Source organism: Poecilia formosa, unplaced genomic scaffold (genome assembly GCF_000485575.1).
Source record: "Poecilia formosa unplaced genomic scaffold, Poecilia_formosa-5.1.2 Scaffold142, whole genome shotgun sequence".
Classification (NCBI taxonomy): Eukaryota; Metazoa; Chordata; class Actinopteri; order Cyprinodontiformes; family Poeciliidae; genus Poecilia; species Poecilia formosa.
Genome location: NW_006800081.1, coordinates 1543743 through 1565271, shown reverse-complemented (window position 1 = coordinate 1565271; position 21529 = coordinate 1543743). Strand labels below are relative to the sequence as shown.

General features: G+C 39.5%; 2 long non-coding RNA genes across 2 annotated transcripts; one reads left to right on the top strand and one right to left on the bottom strand.

The window, feature by feature from the left end:
* Nucleotides 1-2998: 2998 nt before the first annotated feature.
* On the bottom strand, nt 2999-12127 carry LOC103145470 (uncharacterized). Its single transcript, XR_477026.2, has 2 exons — nt 11964-12127; nt 2999-11822 (listed from the first exon to the last, which is right to left on the bottom strand). It is a non-coding gene; the product is annotated as an uncharacterized LOC103145470 (long non-coding RNA).
* Nucleotides 12128-16579: 4452 nt separating this feature from the next.
* Nucleotides 16580-20200, top strand: LOC107837428 (uncharacterized). The gene is made up of 3 exons (XR_001663445.1): nt 16580-18619; nt 18922-19047; nt 19991-20200. It is a non-coding gene; the product is annotated as an uncharacterized LOC107837428 (long non-coding RNA).
* Nucleotides 20201-21529: the final 1329 nt, after the last annotated feature.

Below are 21529 nucleotides of genomic sequence, written 5' to 3'. Positions count from 1 at the left end.
TATATATTTAACTTTACTCCTGTTCTTCTTTTGTTTTAAATTTATTTTGTTTGTATGCAACTCTGTCTATTCTTTTATTACACTACGTTCATTAAAGTCAAACCAAAGCAATCCAATATTCATAATGCCGTCCCAGGAGCTTTTCATCTAATCTGTGCTTTTCTGCACAGAAGAATGGACAAAAACGTAAAGACGCACAAAACTGGTAGAATCATTTACCTCAAAAGACCTGCAGCCGTTAAAGCAGTGAAAAAGACAGATGGGGTTAATACAAATACACCCCTCACATTTCAGACTCGTCTTTGTAAAACAAAGCTGATAATCATGTTAATATGTGTATTTATTAATGTGGTTCATGTTCAGTCAGGTTAACAGACACCTTTGTGGTGACCTAGGTTTTGCCTTTCAGGCTGCATAACCTGCAAAGTACAATAAGTTGAGTCACTTTCTTCAATGGATAGCAGTAGCCTCTTTATGCTACACAACGTTATGTCACATAATACAGTTTTGTTTTGAAACTATGATGTTGTCATTTGTTTTCATTTATGTCTCATAGTGAACTAAACTAAAAACATGTTCTACAGTAGATTATGACTAAGGCTTCCTGAGCTACTTGTATAATTAACCTAAACAAAAGTTTTTCATTGAAGAACAATATTTCTTATTTTACTTGACTGGAATCATTAAAATAGTAATAATAATGATTAATGTGTCTACGCTTCCGTCTGAGCTTTACCTCAAATGCTGATAGATTTACCTCATTACATCGTTGTTTTTTTTTGTTTTTTTTTTTTTTTTTGTCTCCTTCTTCCCCGCCCTTTGTTGACCTGTTTTGTTCCCATAGTGACTCCCGCGTCGGCCTCCTATTGGTCAACCCGCAGAGGTAGAGGCAGGTGAGGAAGCGCGAGTGCGTGGGTGTGACAGACACAGGATTTACAGAACGGGGTGGGGCCGGAGGGCTGCCACGGAAAGATAAACACTGTAATATAGAAGTGGGCGGGGGTGAACAATGGAGCAATAAACCTATAGAAGGCTGTGATAAATGGAGAGAGAAGTGGGCTTAAAAGAGGAGGAGGGCGCCGCGGTGAGCCAGCGAGAAGGGGAGGAGGCTCTCCACCGCGGCTCCGCTCCTCTCGCTGCTTTCTCAGAAACAGGAACTTGCCCGTTGAACCGTCGTCCCTGTACGTCAGAGGCTTGATGACGGACACGTGTATCTGTTGCTGTGGCAACCAGGCAACGATAAACATCCGGATGACATCTTTAAGGACGGTAAAACAAACCTATAACAGTTTAAAGACCTACATGAGTCCGTTGTCATGTGTGGTTGCGTGTGTGATGAAAAGTTCCCGCAGAAATCTAGAAATGGTTGAGGTGAAGCCTTTTTTTTAGGACAGTACGTCATATTATTGCAGCTTACGTTTAACTTAATAATGTTGCCTATTGCTAATAAGAAATCATTACAAAGAAAATATGATTATATTACCTTAGTTTTATTTTGCTAAAAATTTAAGCAATATTTCTGAGTGCAATTTCTCTATCTATCTATCTATCTATCTATCTATCTATCTATCTATCTATCTATCTATCTATCTATCTATCTATCTATCTGTCTATCTATCTATCTATCTATCTGTCTATCTGTCTGTCTGTCTGTCTGTCTAGAAAATATATGCAATCCAATGAGGCTAGTTTGTCAGCAGCAGGTATTAAACATACTTCACCCAGATCAAATTTCATGAAATAAAAATAGTCCTTTTGAAAAGATAAGTCTGACTGTATATATATATATTTCTAATTACACATTTATATGTACACTTCTTGAACCTTTACCTGCGCACTAACCTACCTGCATTGATATATGAGAATAAGTGGAATGACTTCTTTATCTTAAACCAATTATCTTTTTTTAAAATAAAAAATACACCACTTATGGAATCACTTTCTTATTTGTATAATTCTGGTGAATTTTTATTTTAAATTTGTTTTATTGTAAATGAATAGTCAACTTTGTAATGTGGCAAATTTTTATTGGCAAAGTTATACATTTCGCCTAGTTCATTTTTCCTAAATAACCATACCGTGGATTCAGTTGAATTAATAAGCATAAATTATACACATTTATGATGTGCATAACATTTTATTTAATCCAACATAAGGTAAAGAAGCTACTCTTTTATTGTAGTCTACACACAGTTCTACAAATGCACTTCCTTAATACTGGTTAAAAAACAAAACATTACTAGAAGAGTGCTTTAAAAAAAGGCCTCAAGTTTTAAAAACCCCACTCAGGAATAGCTTTCTTTGACTCACTCTTTCCTTGTTACATCATTTGTTTCAAATTGACTATAATTACTTTGAATTAATGCTTTCTTTCTTTTCTTAATTCTAATTTGCTTCACGGTGACATTAGTTTGCCGTTTCCCTCTGTGGGTTTTCTTGACATCCTTACTTTGAAGTCCACGTCTGGATTTGAGTCATGCACAGGGGATTTTACTAAACATAAGGTGGTACTGGGGCACAATATTTGAACCACATTTAGTTTGTTTTGGTCTTGCCTGAGGCCTTGATGGGTTGGATTTAGAATGTTTTCTTCAAGACCAGGAAAGACAACAGCGACAACAACTGTTTTTTTCAAAACTGCATCTGGGTTTAAAGCTACTGACTTCATTCAAATGGAACCAATAAAATGTTTTACCTAGAACATTTCATTGCTGTCGTCTGCATGTCTACGAGTTGAGAAATCAAGCCAAAACCAACATTTTCCAGTACAAATACATAGAATTACATGGATTGTTGTTAAGAAAGTTAGATTGTTGTGCTCTTCAGAGATGTCTGGTTTGTCTGATTTTGTTGGGCAAGTGGCATGTAGTTTATTCTAAGCAACACATCTGTACTGATTTCATGATCTTCAACATAACTGGCTTTGTAATATGTGATCATATCTACACATTATTTTTTCCTGCTTTACTCCATGATATTTCCCTCGCAAGGAGTCAGCTTTTGTTGTAATGTTGGATCTTCAGACATTTTGTCATTTAACGGCTGCAGTTTTTTTTAAATTTTATTTATTTATTTTTTTAAATTTGACCAGGAGCTTTTACTGTGCCACAGAAGGCATAACCTTGGGCACGTGCGCAAGTAAAACAGGTCTAGCAACACCCACTGTCTTCACTGATGTGAAAGAAGGCGTGCCAGACAGTGCAGATCTCAAAGAAAGTGAAAGGTTAATAGTCTGCAGTCTTTGGGATTTAGATAATGTTTAAATAATTTAGATAATGTTTTTTTTTTAATGCCACCCAACATTCACCATGCAGGTGCTGCTTTTAACCACAGACTGTCAGGTGTCTGCAGCGTGATTTGATTTCCTCTGGTTGACCTCAAAAAAGAAGTCAGAGACATGATGGAGGGAAAGAGCAAATAATGCATTGGTTAGATTTATCATGAAGTGAGTGAGAGGATAACAAAAAGAGACGACACACACAGTGATGACTCAAGTAAATGTAATTTTAATCAACTTTAATATTTATGAAGGAACATTTATTCAATACAGAAAACAAAATAACGCGATTAAACATTTTGCACTTCTGATCATTTATTTACAGTCTTTACACAGCAGAAATACACAAAACAGATACAGATTTACAGAAAACTGTTAATAGTCATTAAACAGAATTTAAAGCAACAGAAGTGTGTTTCCACGTGATAAGAGAAGATAATATCTATGTGTGATTCTGTTTATGTGTGTGGAAATGAGAACAGTCCCCTGTTCCTGCTGAACTGAGCCAGCCGACGTCACACACTGATTATCAGCACAGCAGGCACAGGAGACCGACCCAGCGGGGGCTGAGGAGAGGCGACGACGGAGGTAAGTTTTCACACACACAGACAGACACAATCACACAAGCATCAGACCAACAGGCAGTGATGCTCTTTTGAAAAAAGAAAAAAAAATGAAGAAAAAAAAAAAAACTAACAGGTGTAAGCGAAGGGAAAATGTGAACACAAAGCAAACGTCAAAGAAACACAACACTTGCCCAAAGAGACTCGGTCAGCCCAGCGACAGAAATTATGACATAAGGTGACACTCAGCTCTCCCTACAGGGGCGGCAACAGATTTTACTCTTAATGAGACAGCTGACATTTAGCAGACACAGACTCTCCGATGCTGCTCAGTTTCAGCAAATTCAACAGATTACAGCTTTTTACTGGAAATTTATAGATTGTCAACTCTTTTTCTTCACTGATTTTCCCTCTCCCTTATGATATGTCAGCGTCTGACAATACTGTACAGTGAGTCATCTGTGAACACATGTACTCCATCAAACACTTACTGTCAGCCCTGAACACATGGGGTTGATTTTGAAATAACGAGGTGTGAGACTGAGTTCGGAAAGTTAGAGTCAATCTGAGAAAACCATTTCTTTGACATCATAATATTTTTTAAAGAAATCAGATTTAGAATCAGCTTTATTTGCCAAGTTCGAGCACACACACACACGCACACGCACACACACACACACAGACACACACGCACACAAAAGGAACTTGTCATTTTCCCTGCCATACTCAGAGAAGACATTTGAAATATAAATATATAAAAGGCAAAATAAAAATTAAGTTTTTGTCTCTCTTGTAAATATTTATATACAGTTTTTTTATATATAAAAGATGAAGAAATACTAATCAAATTAACTGACATTTTGAGGATTTTCTTATATTTTAAGTCAAATAAGTTTGAATTTTTTTACACAGAGTGAAAACAAAATAGGTCAAAGGTATAGTTAAGAAGTTTTAACTAAGTTGGAACTTGGAGCATTATAAGCTATTAGCATCTTAATCGTGGTATTCTCTTCTTTTCTTTATTTCGTATTAATCTGGATAATATGGTCAGAGAGGTTCTAAGACCAAAAGCGAACATCTAACACTTAAGGACAATTTTAAAATAAAAAAAAAAAGCATATCGGTTTAGTGGCGCACTATTTTAAGAATCTTTAATTGGTTGTGATGATTGCATTTTATATCTTGGTTATTTCCAATAAAATATAAATCACGATAAGAGGCTTTGCACCGTTCGGGATCTTCTTGTATCGAATATTTTCTCTGACTGGAAACACTTTACATGTTCCGTTCTCACTATGTGTTTCACACAGGAAGACCACTGGTGTCGCACCGCCCCTGACTTTCGTTTCTCCTGTAAAAAAAAAAAAACAACTTCCAATGCAGATGTGACGTAAATGAAAAGGTTCAAAAAATATATTTGCATGAACTGCAACAATTTATTTATTTATTTTATTTTGTCGTTGTTGGTAAAAGTCCAGTCTGGTCTTGACCTTTCTCGGGGTAGCGGTTAGCATCATGAACAACTATTCTGTATGTTTACTGCTATATGAAGACTCAACAACTGTACACTTCAGGTAAGATATTTTCTGCTTTAAAACTCTTAACAAAACCTCACTTTATAACTGAAAATCTTCACTTTTGTATGAACTCCTAATATGCTAAGTGACTTTGCTTAGTGAAATGCGTGCAAATTCATCCAAAAATTCTTAAGAAATATATCATTGTTTTGCACCAATTATATTACTCTAATTAGGAAAATTGTCTTGTTTTTAAAGTCATGTTCTCACCTGACTTTGTTTACACAAACATGTAATAAAAAAACTCTTTCATAACTTACAGGTTACGTTAGCAGAGTCCCAGTTTAGATCCTATTATTATTATTTTTCTGCTGCTGATCTCTGAGCTGCGGAAACAAACGCGCACCATGACACTTCATTGACAGATGTGAGTAACAGTCGTAATGTTGCTTCTGAAATTTGGTTCCTCTTCTGATCACAGTACCTTCACTCAACCAGAAAGTTCCTTTGAGATCAGAAATCTCCTTTTACAACGAAGACCTGGCCGAGACGACAGCCACAGAAATCAGAGCTACGTAAAACAAATAAATGAGGCACAGTGAGCTAAACAAAAGACACAGTGACCTCTGAGGAAACGCAATGAGAATCCTCTTTCACTACAACGTTTTTTTTTTATTTTTATCTTAAGTCGTAATGCGCTGGATCGACATGTTTCTGGGAAGCTGTTCCATAAAAGGAAACCTGTGAGTTGAATGTGGTTTTAATTATTGATGAACAAGTTAGAGATGTCTCTGATAATGAGATTAGAGTCTTTGAGGTTGGAAGCCAGCATAGCCATCATCAGATACTCAATCAGATTCAAGTCAGGACTTTGAGGCTGCTCCAAAATTTCTTCAGATGACAAGAAACATGATGATAAAATGTAAACACTGAAGTGATTACCTTAACCCTAAATCTGCCAGGGACATGAATAATTTTAGACTGAGCTGTAAGTGTCTGATTTGGTGTGTGTTATTTTATATTTTGTATGTTTTTGAAATGCACTTTGGTGCCTACCATCACATAAACATTTTACAGGATGTTTAAAAAAAAGCGGTAGCAGCCTCTTTACGTTAATGTTATAAAATATATATAATTGCAGAGCTCAGCTTATTTTCTGAACCCAGGAAAGCTTAATGAAGCTGAAATTAAATATATATATAAAAAATACAGTTTAGAGAAATAAACTGCAAATTCCACTCTTTTAATAGATTATTTACAGAGAATGCAAAGCAAAACACATTCTTTCTTATATCCAATTGATTTGGATGTTTGCTCAGTCATTTACCTGTAAGTCATTACTTGAAGAAAGCAAAATTGATCAAGTTTGCCATGGCGCATCTACAAATAAAAAAATCAGCTTAAGGAGACGCACAACCTTGGGTTGGCTCTATTTTTAGAGATGATAATCACTAAGAACTAAATGCACAAATGGTTACTACATTCTACTATAATTCACTGAACTAAGTCATTTGTTTCTACCTGATGCTTATTATGTTGTCGGCGTTCTGTATCCAATCGAGTGGTGTTGTTAGAAGTGTGATGCTCATTTGTAGCGCTTGTTGCCCCTCCCTGACCTTTACTCTCCCACCTGCAGTCTGCAGCCATGTGGCGGCAGAACTTAACCACTGTGAACATGGCAGGGACTCACTGTTCACATGTGAGTTAAGCCCTGCAGCCGCACAGCGAGGCTTGAAAACCCGCATTTGCCGGGTGTGTTTGTGTGTGAGCATGCAAATGAAAAGCATGGGTGTGTCCATGAATGAGGTAGTAATTTTAAGTGTCTGTGTGTGTGTGTGGAGAGGGGGGATGCGTTCGTGAGAAGGGTGCTGCTTTTCTTCGTGTCAGCCATTGGAAATCCCTGGCAATGTGATTCAGTCCTGTAGTCTCAAAAATCACTCTGCCAGGAATTCCCCTGGCCAGCAGAGACGTCTAGGTGAGTCGAAAAGGAGCTCATCAGAGCATGCAAACATATGAATAATAAACACCAAAATAGAACTCCTGTGTCATTTATACCCTTGATGCATTGTCTCCCCTGTTACCCTCTCACGCAAGTCTTCCCTTTTATACGTCTCGGTGAAATATGAGGTTAGAAGACTGGACAATTCGTACGTGCTATGTATTCATACGTGGCTCTCGTCAGGTTCCCTTGATCTCTTACAAAAATAACTTATCAATGACAGAATGGAGAGTTCGTTAAGAAGGAAGTGGCACGCCCTACAAAGACGTCTTCCCTTTTTCTGTTCATCCTCTTTATCTGAAGTCCTTGTGTGGAAAACTAGGACACAAGTGGAGTTTTCTCTGCTTTCATGTTACCAAAACACAAGTTTCTAAAAGAATGTCATGATATGTTTTGTGATAGTCCTTAAAAAAAAAAGCACCCGTCTCAAGAATACCTGTGTCATATCCCGAGTTCCCTAATTTGTCGTCTTCTTGAAGGTATTTTTATTTTAGCCGCATTAATAATCCACCGTCTGCAAGCCGTGAGTCATTGGGACGCGTTTGGGGAACTCCGGACTCTAAATAAGTTTCAAGCAGCCGCTCTGCTGGAGCTCTGTTCCAAAAACACGGGAAGCTTTGGCCTCTGCAATCATCGTCACTGATCTGTAACAGTTTCAAAGAGAATAGTTCACAACTTCCTCTAAAATTATAATCTACAGGCCAATGCTTTCCAGTACTGCAGGGGTAATGTTCCTTTGTTTTCCAGTTTGCAGTCAAATTTACGCATAGATTTAAGTCACTGTAGCTCAAAACACTGTTTTCTGGGGATTTTTTATTTTTTTTTGCAATACCTTAGAATGGTTTATTACTTTTCTTTTATTTTTGCAAGAGAAACGCAGACGGCCTGAGTATGACTAAGGAAGAATCATCGGTTGTATTCGATTTAGAAAATTAAATTGGATTCGTCGCTCTGGACATTTTACATACTTTCCTTCCCGTGCCAAAGTAGCTCCACCTGGTCACAATAAAAAAAAACAACCAAGGTCACTTCAGGTCCCAGCACCCTTCAAAGGCTGCATGCTAACTCCCCTTTAACTCCTCTCCACGATCAACCTAAAACCCTGCCATCCCTCCCTCCTTTCATCTAGCAGTCGCTTGACTCGCGCTGTTATTTTCCCTGCCTTTTCATCTTTTCCATCGGTTTTTTCCCCCTCTTTTTGCTCCCCCCATCGAACCCGCAGCCATTAATGTCTATGAGCTCATTCCTTCCCTTTCCCCCTGTAATGACGGCGTTATTGGGTTGACAAGCGCTGTCCAACACATCACCTCAAGCACTGGCTTGGAGAATCTCAACAGAGCGCACTTTTTTTTTTCCCCCTGCGAAACTGTTCTTCTGCCTCCTTGTAATTGGATGTTTATTGTGGTTAGGAGTAATCATACTGCGCTGGCACGTGGGTTGCATAAATGTGTCAACGTGTTGCATCTTGATGTAGGTGTCGAGTTGGAAAACTTGCATCACCGAGAGATGATTTCCAACAGATGCACTCTAGTAAAGTCAAAGGTGTTTTTGCAGTTTTCCTGAACTATTGCCTTGTTTATAGATTCTTCTACAGTTTAGGGTGTGTAGTTTACATTATGTGTCTGTTCTGCTCTCTATACACAGGATATATAGAGGTCCAAGTGCAGACGTGGCCGTTGGCCGTGTTCCCTTCAGCGCAAGTCCAGATTTGACATTGCCGTTTACACAAGGCCGCATGGTTAAGTGGAAAAGCCTCTGTTGAGACAGCTGGATCTCGACCTCTTGTTGTTTCAACACGTATCAACCCTCCCTTCTATGGCTCGCAGGCCGAATCTACCTCTTCGAGCACAATATGCTCACTATCAGCAAACAAACAGGGTTATGTCAATGGGGCTGCTGGGCAAACATCGTATGTGCTTGAACTGGGATTTCACAGTCTCATAAACGAGTAAAAGTGCAAATGCATACAAATCTGACATGGCTTTCAGCGTAAAATGTAAAACACTTCTCGCTTAATAGCTAGATCTACTTGAAAACTGGGAACGTAAGCCACTGCAACGCACAAATTCTCCTTGCCTCCATTTAGGAAATTCACCCACGTCGATCACTGCTACTCCATTTTGTTGCAATTTTATGTCTTTACATTTCTGTCTTCTATTCTTAAACAAACCATCATAATTAACTTCTCAAACGATTATGTATCATTTTATCTTTTTTCTGTGCAATTAAGTATTTTAAGACTTTCAGGAATAAATAATCATTGAAGTGCTCAAGTTTTACAAAATATTTAATTTCAGGGCATATTGTTTTTTTTTTTTTGAAAACTTACTTTATGACATTCTATTTCCATTTATTTTGCTCTGATGATTATTCTTGTCAATATCTCATGTGAAAAATGACAAATTAGGACTTTTGTTTGTATCTAAAAAGCTATAAGTGATCTGTTGTTGGTAGATCCAGTTTACTGGAGTCTTAAGACAACAATTCCTGACACAGGAGTATAAATTGCACAGTGGTATGAAAAGGAGGGGTTGCCAATACTAATTATTCCTGGCTACATGCAGTGGGTGGCTTTATTTTATCCCTTCAAAAACAAAATCTATAAAAGTATGTATTGGTGAAGGGTCAAAGTGATCGGCCCTCCGCTATACGCTTTGAATAAAGATTCAAATCAGGGCTTGAGCTGAGAACTTAACACCAGAACTCCTTTTCTGAAGAGCAAATATACAATGTTTGCTTTTTATAACTGCTGTCAGATGCATTAAGCTTTTACATGTTCAACCTGTTCAGAATGACAAAAGCCAAAAAAAAAAAAAAAAAAACGTGCCGACTGAATTACCAAAACGAGTCTTTACATCCCCCAGTTTGACAGTAGACCCTGAAGCGAGGCCTCCGCTCAAGATATTTTAAGATATTTTAATAACAAAACATTTGCAGCAAAAGCGCTTGGGAACTGCAAGGCACATCCCTGGATCTTTGTACTTACACACCTTACTCAGCACCACACCCTAGCTCAATCATCAGACAGAGCATGCCTTGGCCGTGCATATGGCCGAGGTTCTGATTTTGTTTCATGTTGCGTGTCAGGGTGTAATTACTTCAAAGGCCGTGACATTCAGCGACATTCGAACAAGGGATCTGGCTCCACAGCGGGCCTGATCTTTTGCAGTTTTCGGGAATCAAAGACAAACAATCACCGCCTGTCCTGGACTGAGTGGAAGAATGTACCACATGTGGGAGATTAGTCGTTTTTGTATTTTTTTTGTTCAAGAAAAGCTTTAAAATGTTGTTTTTGAGTGAAGAACCCAGCCCAAGCTCATGGTCCACTCCCTGTAGCCCTGTGCTTGTAACCCTATCCTCAGCCTGGTTCGTAGCCAAACACCCTCACCACCACCAGCCCTGTACTTAGTGCACAGCTGCCCTGCTGCCACTGAACCGCACATGCACGAATGGCCGCAGAAACGGCACACATACACTTTTATTCCACTACGCCAGTGTTTCCTGAGCCAGGGCCCAGCCATACATATTGCCGCCGGCACACCCACTCACCCACCCAACAACCCCACCAAAGCTTTGACTGGATCTTCACCTTCTCCTCCATTATTGCTCTGACCTTCCATCCAAACATTCAGCCATTCATTTAGCCTTTTACTTAGAACTCCTCCAGCCTCTTCCCTGTTATCGCAAGCCACAATCAGGCACATGAAAAACAGACTAACAGATCTTACTAAATGCGTTTTATCACACTTATCTCATCTGTCCTTGCTGCGTCAGCCTCATGTGAACTTCCTTCAGCTCTTTTTCGTGTCGTCCACAACCCAATTTAGTTTATGTCACTACCCCCAAGAGGGGAACCAGACAGAACGGCGGACAGGAAAACAGACAGACAGCCCTGAAGTGCAGCTGAATGAAACCTTGTCAGCTACAGTAGTGGCTGGATTCCCTTCCTTTCATGGAGGTTTCGGAGCTCGCACACTTACAGGCCCTCTGAACAATGAGAGGAATGTTTGAGGCAGCTCCGGCCCTGCTTCGGCACTGCCATGACGCCCTGTCTGCTGCTTTTTGAGAACTTTTTATGACCTCTGTTCGCACTCTGCACTGCCAGTAAAAAAATCAGCCGAGAGAGCGTACACGGACTTGACATAAAAACAGGCAGATAAAGACAGACGGAACGGGAAGGCGGACAAACAAACGGGTAGAAGCTAAACAATTAAGCAGTCAATCACTCAGATGCGTAGTGGACTCTTAAATCAACTGCAAACACAGGCAGCCATGCAGAAAGTTAGCCAACCTATTCAAAGGAAGTATTTACATCTGACCTTTGTAATGGAGCCGCTTCATAGAGGCGAACCACACAGCAGGGCAATATTCCACTGCTAATATCACAGTACATTCAAACAGCAGGAAGACTTTACACATGCTTTGTCCCGATCAACAGGCTGCAGAAGCTTCTGTAAAGTGCGTCCCTGTCAAAGACCAGTGGTTCAAGAGGGGGAAAAAAGTCAAAATTATAGTCTTTCCAGAGTTATAAAGTCATAAAACAGTAAAAAAAACAAAAAAAACAGACGAAATCCTCAAAGAAGAGGCAGACATGATGCTGCACCCACCTGAAATAACAGTTTTTTTATCCCTGCTCTCTGCCCCAAGTTCATTTGTCTCCAACGTCACCCTGTAAAGTCGAACTTCACAAGTCTCGCGCCTGTCACTCTTTTTGTCTTCTTGTCGACCCGTTCCTCCTCTGGCTGCGCAGACAGGAGCGTGTGTGAACGCGAGTGTGTCTGGGAGCCAGACAGGGTGTGCAGAGTAACCGAGTGGGCGGTTCATGTGAAGGGAATTCCTACTTCTTCACTCATGCACTCATGACGTCAGAGAAGGCACCCTCCCTTTCCCTCTCGTGCCTCTCCTCTCCAGTTGTTCTGTGTACGGCCCAGGCTGCTGCTGGAACACAGGAAAGGGGGCTGGGAATTAATTGGCGCACTGCTGCTAATAAACGAGCAGAGGCTGTTTGAGTCAACAGCGGACAGGAAGAGCGCAGGGATAAATGTGCATGGGACAGAAACACAGATGGATCCGCTGCCGTGTTTGCGGTGTTGGATGAAAGTTGAGAGAAAGTTGTAGCTTGGTTACCTTTTCATTATTGTTTGATTTTTATTGTTTTATTACTTTAAGTCATTATTGAACAAGTTTAAACGCATTTAAAAGTGAGACAAATGAGCCAAAAAGAAAGGATTGCACAATGTTTAGAAAAATCTGTATATTATTGATGAACATTGAAATTATCGTACAAGGATTGACGTAAATTTACATTTTTCACCGTCATCACAGTCACAACAATCTTCCCACGTCACCACAATCCTCCCACTAGCATCTCAAACATAAAGATCCATATCAATTGCAAGCATCAAAAACTGAAATGTCATCCAGTTGGTCAACTTGCCTACAAAGTTTGAAAGCATGACTTTTTAAAATGTTACGGTCCTGTAGATATTGCATCCAATCAATCCTTTGTGAGTGCGAAAATTATCACGTTGATATGGCAATGATGATTTCAGTTTGATTCATTGTGCAGCTCTGCAGAAGTTGATATTAATAACAGTGACTTGCAAACATTTTAATACCTCTTAAACTTTTTTTAAACAAAGCTGTTGCTTAGCTATAGAAAAATATTAATATAAACAGCAGTTTTCAAGAGATGGCTAAGCTAATCAGCTGAGTATAATTTTTGCTGTTTGACTGGGCCAATTTAATACAGATGTGCTTAAATCTAAATTATTCCACTTTATCTTTGACGTCAGTGTCCAGTTGAATGGGAAACCTTTGCAGGCTCTAAAAAAAATGTTTGTATATCTGCATTTAGCGCCATCTGTATATTTTCTCAACTAAGACCAGTTTCTCTGTGCCTGCGAAGAAGCGTCCCCGCAGCACGATGCTGCCACCACTGTGGGGATGGTGTATTTAGGGTGATGTGTGGTGCTATATTTCCACAACACATAACGTTTTGCATAGATTCCAACAACAAGTTTAATTCTGGTTTCACAAGAGTACAGCAACATGTTTCCTGTTTCCCATATCAGATTTTTTGGCAAACTTGTTTTATTTCAGGAAGAGATTTTGCTCGTGATGTTCTTACATAAATGCCAGATTTTAGAGCACAGTTGTCCTATTTACAGATTCCTGAACTTTGGATTTTATTTGGGCATATTAAAGTGCAATGTGCTGTGTACAGTGATTTGGTAAAATATTTAAAAACCTATGTCACAAATATGTACTGCTTTTATTGGTGAATTAAGTAAAATACCAATAAAATACATTGACATTTAACATTATATCACTATAAAACAAACATGAAAACCAAATGCTGATTGGTCAAATTAGGCCCAAAGATATTATTTAGTGTCATAATTTGATTGCTGTTAATAGAACGATGAAGAAGTGTAGATTTTGTAATGTGCATTTTCTAGAACAGTATTATTTATTTTTGTGAACCATTTAACAATTAAGGTAATGTAGGTATGTCTGCAGCGGTGATAATATTTCAAATAGAATATTTTTTGGAAGAACTCTGAAATGAATGGCGGTAAGAAGCAGAAAGTGGCAGGACATTTTTCTTTTATTTCAAGATTAGCAGAATAAATTCTGAGATTAATATTTAAATTGAAGATAAAACTGCATCAGGATCTAGTTGCAGCTTTGGATTGTTATTAGGACTGTTCATGAGTCTGTGCAAGATCTGATCGGCACCTGTCAATAACGATTAACACCCACCCCTTCCCGCACACACACACGTACACACACCCCACACAACACCTATCTCCACAGGGGTACAGCAACACTAGCTTCTGAGAGGGGCTATTAGACATTTTACAACTTCCCCTTCTTCCCCAAAAGCCTCGGGGCGTGTGTGAGAGAGAGAGGCAAAGTCCTTCGGTGATGACCACGCCCCTGAGCGAGAGTGCGGACGTCACACATTCCACACGCATGCTCGTCTCCAAGCAACGCATACACTCAAAGCTTAGTGAAACAGCCATGCCAGTAAAACACATGACCGCGACACGTCGCTTGTGCTCTGATGGGATAATGTTTTGTTTGTGGACTTGTGTTTCTAAGTTGTCCTCATCGAGGGGATTTACAGCTTTGCATAACAGTCAAAGTTTAGTGAGAGCTTTGACTTGTTGCTTGTCTTTCAGCAAAGAATACATGTGGAATGTGTAAACTTATGTTTGATATACAGTAGTGTTTTTTTTTTCTTCACTTGATCTCTTGTCTCTTTTAAAGTCTGTGCAGCATATATGGGCTTCTTGTTTATGCTGAATAAACTGTCTCTGTGTGACTCAGTTAAACATGGTAGTGCACAAATAAATATCATAATACACACATAAATAACTTGACTGCCATGAAATAAAATAAAAAAAAAAACAACAAAAAACCCAAAAGACTCCAGAGATCAAAACCACGTTACGTGCCGTGCACACTCTCTCCTCTTCCTCTGCCACACAGACACGATAATTTGCACCGCCACACGCAAGCCCAATACTGTAATGACTGAGATGAAACAGATCTGAAACAGAGACGCTGCTCATCACGAGAATTGTCAAGACTGCTTTCAATTCAGATCAATACCAGTCCTTTCAGTCTGGCTGAAATATGAGACAAAAAAAAAGCTGGTATGAAACTGTAATCAATGCCACATCTTCCAGCTTTTCCACCCTTTGCTTTTTCTTCTACTTTTGTAGACCAAAGTCTAGTGCATAATGTTCTTTCCTGCGGGGAAAAATAAGTTATTTACGGAAAAAAAACAAACCTGTTGAATGAGTGCACTTTGCCTCACTTTTCTTTCTCCTGAACTCTTCTATCTTTATGATAGTGATCAACATTATCAGCGTAGCGTGTTGTATTTTGTAACACCGACTTTCTACGTTTCCTGGAAGCTGTGCAACCGTAGTGAAGACTGTGGGTTATTTTGTCTTGTCATGTGGGAAGAAGTTCACTTTAATTCAAACTACTTCAAAGAAAACCGAAAGATACTCTCCATTGTACAGTGTGTGCTCATTTCTTCAGTGCTCCTCTGTGTACGTTCAATATTTACCGTCATAAATCGTGTCTTTGGGTTTGTACATAAATCATGGTGTATTGTACAGAAGGGGAATTAATTATTGCATCTCTGTTACTATGCGAGCGGTGTATTTGGGGATATTCAACAAATTTGACACGTTAAAAAGTGAGTCACTTACCAAATAACTCTATTCTGGGCTACCGGTCTGTGAGATATAACATATCAACATCTATCTGGTTGTTATGGTGACGCAGTTTCAATTATGCAACAAAAGACAGAAAAAGATATTCTTTTGGCGGTAAGAACATGCTGCTAGATGTGTCAGCTGACCCGAAAGGTACCAGGCTTTCTTATTAAACTAGACTCACAGACAATGGGGCTCTTCTTATGAACATCAACATCTTCTTCTGCAAATAGAGAACAGTTTAAAAAAAAAAAAAAACTTTTTATGTAAATTTGATTAAAATCTTGAATCTCAAATTGACGAGCAAGCTTTGTGCTTGGTTCTACTCTTATTTCTTGGAGACTTTGAGGTTTGCAGCCGTTCTGCAAATCACCCTGATCTTTATCTCCTCTCATAGGTTTTCTATCAGATTCATGTCAGATTCATGTTAGGCTGGGCGCCTACAAAATCTTAATATCACTTCAAGTCAGGAGTGTTCACTCCCACTGAAAATCTCCTACATGGCAACCTCTACCTCTGTCTTTTTGATTGCTCCACCATCTCCATGAATCATTTTTGATCTCACTACCATCGTGAAACCCTTCCATTTCCAACTTTCCTGCTAACAGTTTGACACCCTGATCTAATCCCGACTCCACCTTAAACAAACTGTCGCTCCTACCACACACCTCACGGCTGTCTCACTGCCCCTGTACGAGACGGCACCGCCTGCACCACCCTCGAGTACCTCTTCCACGACACCAGACTTACTCACAAAGCACCACGGCTCCTTTCTACGCAACCTGTTTGTCTTGATTCGCAAAGACGCAATAAAACTACATCAATAGTCTGAAATCAATTGCTGCCTCCTGGCGTTAACCCACATTGCTGCATACACATTGTCATCGCTCTTCTTAAAGCTTAACAATACTTTCGTTACTGCACACACTTGTTTTTTTTTTTTTTTTTATAGATATTTGCATTGTAAAATGCAACCACAAGAGAATCCAGCTGGGCGATTTGTGCGTGACTTTTCTACAGGGTACCGAAGTGTTCAGATGCATTTTCGTGAAATGTATTGCTCTGACAAACAGTGGTCACAGCTAATGATGCATACATATCTTTGTAACTTCCTTAGCATTATCAAAGTAGCATTGGCTCACTGAAAAGCTTTGAGTAAGTACCTGTAAAAGCAACAATTTTAGCAGCTTCGTTTAATTGTTATCGTGTTCATGAATCAAGGAGTTGCTTTTTGGAGAAAAAAACCAAAAAAACTCCAACTTTGGCTTAAAGGAGCTTGTGCATAAAGACATTGTCTTATTCTTTTTTTGTGTGCGTGGTGAGTTTGCGTGTTTATATCTAGGTTGGGGGATTTCCAGTCGTTTTCATATGGCAGCTACAGATGGCAGACAGAAATCTCTGAGCTGTGTGACTGTCCTAATCCACCTGTCATTTCTTCATCCCTTTCATCATCCTCTTCTCCACCCTGCATTTAAAGCTTTAGGTTGTTGTTTTTTTTTCCACCCATTTCTTTCTTTTTTTTCCCCTTTTTTTCCTTTAACACCTCCCCCCCTTATGCAGTCCCGGGACATTTTAGGTCATCACATTTCTATTCTTCATCCACGCTGGATTGTTTTACAGGAAACCAATCAAGAAGTGGGTCATTATGTTCAAGAAAAGACCAACTCAGCGTTGTCCAACTTAAAACGAGCCAGTGAAGAGGCTCCAAATGAATCCACTTGACTGAATGGTCTTTCCTTATTTTTCTCTCCGTCTCTCTGTCTCTCTCTCTCTCTCTCTTGCTACTCCTCCTCCCTTACCTCTCTGGTATTATGTGTAGGCAGTTGCCATGGCGACAGGACATACAAACAGTGTGGCGGTAGACAGGAAGTGCTGTGGAACCACAATGGCGTCACTGCGGCTCTGCACTCGCTCTCCACTCGCTCGCCTCTTATCCCCAGCTTGCTTGCATGCTATTATCCTTAGCAAGCTGAACGAAGACCACATTGCTGTCTCTTTTTCTCTTCTTTCTCAACATTATTAGCATTGCTTTTTCAGCTGTCTCTCGCTCTCTTTTTTTTTTGTCAGCATTGCACCACATTAGTGGCGCTGGTGTTTGGAAAATTGCTGTCTGATCTGCGGTGTCTGGAATGTTGGGTGTTAGGTTGATGAGCTGAAAGGCTGTCGAACTGTTTTTGAGCTTTGGCTCGTCTTTAATGCCGGGACAAAAATGCACATAAACATACTGATGTGTTTTGGGATTTTACAGTAACCTTTACAACACATCCACAGCTATTAAAAGAATGCCAGGGTGGTGCATTTGTAGCTTTGTTCTCGATGAAGTGAGTCAAAAAGGGGCTATGTCAGAGACGGACAGAGCTGGGAATAAACGGGAATGTGTGTGGTCCCTGTTGCAGACTCTTACATCAGACTGGCATTTGTGTACAGTGCACATCTCTCCTGGTCTCTCTCTGTCTTTTTACAAATCCCATCCCTAAATATACTCCTCTGGAAAAACCCCTCGAGAAGATACCGCCCTCTTCCACGCAACATGCTAAAAATATCCACCAAGACCACCTTTCCAGCCCCCTTCTCGGTGTGGTTTTCCGTCAGACCAGACTCCTGTCGTTTTGATTGCTGACCCTCTCATTTGTTCCTTTCTAGCACTCAACACCAGTTCATTATCTCACACTATCCCAAACTGTCTTGTGTGTTTAGCCCCTGCTTTGAACTCCCCCCATCTGGCCTCGATCTGTCTGATAGAGGTGCCCCCTGCTGTCCCCAGAGGCTTCTTGCTCTTTCTGCTGACATAAACAACTACTCATCCGCACCGCCCATGCATCCATCCAGGCAGCAGAGCAGACTTCCAGCTAAACCAGTCCGTTGACCTTCAGGCCAGCCAGATGTTAAAACAGGGTCTGTCTAGGGGAGAAACCTGGTGAACAGATGCGTTCCCAGAAAACAAAAACAGAAAACTGGAGGATCTTCCTCATGTCGAGACAATGAAATGTTCACATTTGGATGACGTTACAGTTGTCCGTGTAAAGGTATGAAAACCAATTATTTCCAGAGCGTAATGACACAATTCATCCAGAAATGTGAGAAAAACAACATATGTACGGATACCTTCCAGTCTGACATTAGTGTGGAACATTTTCCCGATTCCTCAGTTTTAGATTTGAGTTGTTTGAGTGGTTATGTGAAGCTTATTTCACTCCACGGCATCTCAGACGGATAAAGATTTTTATTCAGTCCAGGATTTTATATTTCTTAATTCTCAACCAGTTCTTGGTGGATTCACTGGTAAGATTTAGGCCATTGCCTGTTGGTGGGTTTATTTCGTCTTCAGGTTGGACTTGTTTTAACAGATGGTCCTTACAATTGTTGGATTTCAGTCATGGTGAGTTTCTACAGCGTGACGCAGCGAAGCAGCACCGGACCATGACACCGCCACCTCCATCATGGCTGACATGAGGTTATTTTCCTGGAATGTGGTAAAAATACTTTGATGAAGTCAACGGGAAATTAAATATACCCTTGTAGAAAAATAAAAAAAATAATTTTCGTCAGTATATTGCAGTAAAAATTTCCGATGTGGATGAAATTAAATATCCAATTGTCCAAGTATGTTTGAAAAACATGCAAGTTTTTATAGTGTTTTAATTTTTTTCACATCACGTTTATAGTTTGTGTAAGTTAGCAATTAAAAAAACATAGTTCTGGTACATTGTTAAAATATTGTCATTTTTATCCCTAGTTCCTCAACTTAAGTGGAAAAAAAATCTTATGAAGAAAATAGTTTTCACAAATATAATCCTGACACAAATGAGGTGTTGATTGATTTAATAGAGAATAAACTAGAGATTAAAGATTTTCATTTCAAGTCATAAATTACAGCTCAGAGTTACTTAACAGGAATTCCTGTGGAAAAAAAAATACTTTTTTTTATTATCTTAAGCATCTTAATTATATAAGTATACCACTGAAAAACTCATCTGCCTGTTTAATGTGCTGCTTAGTGGGTGATGGTCACCCTGAGCAAATTTTCACAGCAAATATCTCGTGCAATCTCTTTAAGCAGTAAAAATAAATCTCAATCTGTACATTTACCGATGCTAAAATGTGGTTTTGAAAAAAGCCGAGGTTAACCAAATGGGCTAAGAATCTGTGGGTCAAGGTCATGTTTTGTTGTTTTTTTTTGGGCTAAATCAAGATGGTGACTGAACCACCAATAAAAAGACATTCATAGATGCCGGTTGATTGGAGGAGTCATTATCCAGGATTCTCAGTAGTCTGATTGTGATCCTTCGCTCTGCCAGTACGAAGGACTCGTCTTCCCCACCAGTTTATCCAGTTGTTTGTCTTTCACATTTATTTACAAAGACGCTGATGATTTTTTTTTCTTCTTTTTTCCACAGGAAATGGTAGTAGGAGGCTCTGCAAAGCATGTCCTGAGAGGGGAATGTAACCGGTAACTGTGGGATATAAAAGTGAAGCTATATAAAAAAAAAGCAAATATATTAAAAAGCTCTTTGAGTGAACACTTTTTTTTGCTACTTTTCTTTTTATTGTTTCACTCTGACATGAGATGAAATTGCTGTAACCTCCTCAGAAATTGCTCCAATAATTTATTGGTGCTTCATTGTGTCCTGATAAATCGAGTGAAAGTGCCGCCGCTGAGTCTCAAACGTTTCCAGATCAACGTCCTTGATGGTTGCTGACTGTAGAGGACCGGGCATCCTAAAAAAAAAAAAACAATCAATCTTTTTAGTTTTTCAGGTTTTCACCTCCAGGTGGTTAAATTTATGTTATCATAAATCTAAATATCTTCATCATGTAGCTGAAAATGTCTACAGTAAAAGAAAAAAGTATCCCAGAACCGTGTTAAAAAGTTACATATCGCATTTGTTGTCTTAACTTGCCCTTTTCAGTGGGAGGCAGGTATTGAGTAAAGAGTAGGTTATCTTGCAAAATGTTTTACTGCCAGGCAACACTTTTTATGTGCACATAAAAAATTATATTGCGCATTCTTAATGTGAAAACCCTTCTGTTAAAAACGACTGGATTGCAACATGTTGCGCTAAAGCCTGACTAAATATAGGAATATACTGGATTCTCCTCTCAGTAAAACCGAGCAACATACAGCATATTCTCAGGGCTGGCATCACTGCTCCTCTACTTTGTTTAGATTATTATCACATTAACTTAATTGGTGACTTATGAGCTCCACACAGCAGCTTCATTCAAGAATGTGAACAGAAACAACAAAAAAAAAGGAACTTGCTTCATAACAGGAAGGAGAAACAGCAACAGAATAATTCTTGAGAATCCAGACAAAGAGAAGATGACTTAACGTTCTATTTATGTCTGGGAAAAGTAAGAAAAAACAGATTACTGTATTTGTTCAACTGCAGTTTCTGCCCAGCGAGGCAGGAAGCCTATCTTTGACCACATGACATTTCTGTTCCTGTATTCGACGGCTGACATCATCTTCAGTGACACACTGCTCAGTGACTTCCTCCGTCCCGTTAATCACTCGGCCGCTAACAGGCAACGCAGACTCTTCTCGATTCCTGAACCGCTTTTACAGCTCCGCACCACATTCCACCCTCCCTCGTTAGCTCCTCGGCCCCAGCATCAGCCGTGGAAGCATATTTTCCCCAGTTGGTCTCCCCACTTATAGGAGGGACCTCTGACTTCTTTTGTCGTCCCTGTAAAGCCTAAAAATAACTCTATGCTATGCTTTTCCCACCTGCTGCTCTTGGTTGTGGAGAAGGGGCATCATACATGGAGACTGTTGTTTATACTGTTTTGGTTAGGGACAACAGAGTAAATGGGGTTGAATATGCATGTATAATCTCACACCCTGCCAACTTTTTCTGTTTTTCTGTCTTTATAATAATTGCTGTGAGTTGTCTTTGTTGACTTTAATCCCTTTAATTGAACAAAGATGATTA